The sequence below is a fragment of the Myodes glareolus genome, chromosome 15, assembly GCF_982192425.1.
Source record: "Myodes glareolus chromosome 15, mMyoGla1.1, whole genome shotgun sequence".
NCBI classification, from domain to species: Eukaryota; Metazoa; Chordata; class Mammalia; order Rodentia; family Cricetidae; genus Myodes; species Myodes glareolus.
In genome coordinates, this window is record NC_142040.1 from 78,395,016 (window position 1) to 78,398,488 (window position 3,473).

Genomic DNA, 3,473 nt, shown 5'->3' on the forward strand with positions numbered 1-3,473 from the left:
CTACTTTGAAAGCTCTTATTTTCCATTAGAACTTTTCTAACCATTGGCCTTTTCTAGGAGCTGGGATGCCTGATGCATTCTACAATGTTCACTAATGAAATGGGCGAGTCACTATCTGTTCTATTCTTTGCATAAAGATATTTTTGTGTATGCACTGATGCATGCATGTTTTTATACATACCTAACTTAGCAGTGTACCACTAAGCCACATTGGTTCCTGTGCTTACTTTCCCAGGTTGATCGCAGCCCTGGGCATTTGCACAGGGAAGACAAATCTTTTACTGTAACTTTTCCGTAAATGGCCTCTGGGACAGAGCCAAATGTGTTCAGTACACCCTTCTTTCTTTCTCAGATTAATGATGAAATTTTGTCCCTTGGTTCCAATATTTTGTATTTAGTTTGAAAGAGAACAACCTATTACTTTTTATGTAACACAGACTTTTTAGGGAGTGTTGTTGAGTCTATCAAATGTGTGCTAGTTGGTGTGAGGACAGCAGCAAATGTCCACACACCACCATTGGCTACGGATGGACTGGTTCTCATCTGCTTGGTCTGACACGATTGCCACTTGTCACACGAGGCTGCAGAGCAGAGATGAACCAGAGCAACTGAAGTAGTTTTAAATTTAAAGTTAATTTAATTAATTAAAATGTAACATGTGGCTTTGATAAAGCATTGGTCCTTTTTGTTTCCTTCAAGGTGTCATCACATCTGGCACCCAACTTCCTTTAAACGTGGTCTATTGCTTCTTTTATAGAATGTTTCATTTTGAAATGCTGAGACCTGCATTTTGAAAGATTCTGGTTCATAGCTCATTAGTGAAGTACAGACATTTACATTTATAATTACGAGGAAACCATCACTCTACTATGCTACAGGTGACTTGTGTTTTTAATTCAAGTACTAACTTTGAATATTGCTCTGACACTCTAGCACTCTTACAGAGCTTTGCGTGTTCACTAAACCTTCTGAATGGGGCCAAGTTACTCAGCAGTCACAACTTTCCACTTGCTATCCTGCCTTTTGGTTGGATCCTGTCATTCTGGTTTTCAAATTCCCCGATCATTTAAGAAATGCAAATTCTTGGATGCAACTAGAACCTTAGGAATTTTCAGGTCCTGACTGGAATACTGCAGGCCAATCTTCTGCTTCTCATTTTCCTTTTTGTTTTTCAAAGCAAGCAAACAAGCATACATTCATATGGTATGAAATATAATGCCATGTGCGTGTGTATGTGTGTGTTTTCCTTTATAGTACAAGCTGGGTTCAAAATATTTTGGGGTGTTTTCATTATTTTTAATTATGTGTGTGCTGTGTAGGTGTACACCTGAGTGCAGGTGCCCAAGAACAAAGGGATCAAATATCCATGGAAAAGGTAGTTATGAGCCACTCAATGTGGGTGCTGGAGATTGAACTCAGTTCTAAGAACAGTATGAGCTCTTAACCTCTGAGCCATCTCCCCAGTCCCCACATCTTAAACATTTGACCCTTGTACATTAGCCTCCAGTATACTGGGAAGACAGGCACACATTACACCTAAGGTCAAGATCTTCCACATTCCTTCTCTCAGCTATACAGTACTTCTACCTTAGATGGATTCACCTGTTCCCCAGCAACCAACTGTTGCTTTTAATATTAAGACAATAAAGTTTTCAACTTTGCAGTCATTTAAGACAGGGCCTCAAACTATGATTCTCCTGCTTCAGCTTAAGCTCTGAAATTATAGGCATGCACCACCATGCCCTGCTTATCCTATCTGAAGTTTCATCCTGCCCTCTAACTAGATTATGGAAAATATGAGCTCTCCTTCCATTATCCTGAAGACTCGATTTTAAAGCTCACTTCATTTCTTTAGAGTCCTAGAGCTATTGGGTCAAAGAGCAAATGCCTCAGTTTTGTTAGCTATTGCCAAATTTTCTTTTACTTTTTAAAGATTTATTTATTATACAACATTCTGCCTCCATGTATGTCTACACACCAGATCCCATTATAGATTACTGTGGGCTACAATGTGGTTGCTGGGAATTGAACTCAGAACCTCTAGAAGAGTAGGCAGTGCTCTTAACCTCTGAGCTATCTAGACCATCAAATTCTCTTCTACCATAGATGTAATGCTCTGCACTCCCATCAGTCATTAACAAGGGTTCCTTCATACCATCAGTTTGCACGGTATGTAGGACAACAAACTTCAGGATGTTTACCAATTCTATAGGTGAGGAATTCTCTTTTCCTTAGTGTTTTCTAAAAACAGGGTCTTGGCTGGCTTCAACATGTGGCAACCCTTCCGCCTCAGCTTCTCAAGTGCTCGATTTATATGCAAGCAGCACCATGTCTGACTTTGAGAAATTATTAGTGTAGCTTTTCTATAACTTCGGTTACTTTTTTTAAAAATTTTTGAGTTATACTTAGAAAAAATATAATCAGCACACAAAACTTTTCTTCGAATCTTTGGGGCCATCTCCTTCAATTCTGCACAGAACTACTGATCTGCTGTTGTTACATATCAGATTGCAGTTTCTAGACCTCAAGTGGAATCAGTGTACCTTCTGGACTTGCTATCATTGTCAGTAACACTGGGATTCATCCACACTGCTGTGTACATCAACAGCCTATCCCTTTCTCATAGTGATGAGCACTGTGTGGATACAATACAATCATCTCTTCATGTCAAAGCCACTTTTCTGTGGCTACTTTCTGTAATAGTCATAAAACTTCTAAGTCATTTTCAGTGGTTAGATTTCTATCAACTTTCTACTTCTGGTCCAACCACCCCAATATCAAGCTCTGATCTCCACATAAGAATGCACTATGGATGTAACTAGTTTCCCTTGGTTATGATAAAACCAAGTTTTTATCTCAAAAGCAACTTTGAGAAAGGGTTTATGTTGCAGAATGTTACTTTAAGGTGTGTTACTTTAGTTTATGCTCTGGAACATTTGTTTAATGATGCAAAGATGTGACTAAATAAAATTCACCTGCAATCCGGGGGCTGAGTCAGCAACTAGCTGATAAGTTGTAGCGAGGAGTGAGGCAGGAGCAAGGGTAGGTGGGGCTGGCAGGCAGAGAAGATAAAAGGAGAAATGAGGAGCACAAGGAGCAACAAGAGAACAAGGAGAGGACACCAGGGGTCAGCCACCCAGTCAGCCAGAGTAAGCAAAAGTAAGACATACAGAAATAAGAAGAAAAAGAAGTAAAGAAAGGTATACAGAAATAAAGAAAACCTAAACAAGGCACTGGCTCTATACTTACCACATTTATTTTTTATTTTATTTTTTTTGAAACGAGAATGCCAACTTTATTGTGTTCCAGGACAGTTTATATAGTGCCTTCCCTGACCAATGGCCCTAGCTCTCGGGATCCTTCAGCTGTTTAGTTTAGTATATAGCCCAAGAACTTGATACTTGAAAAACATAACTACTGGGGCTAGATAGGGAAGAAAATTACATTTCCTATTTCAGACAAATAGAAAAACC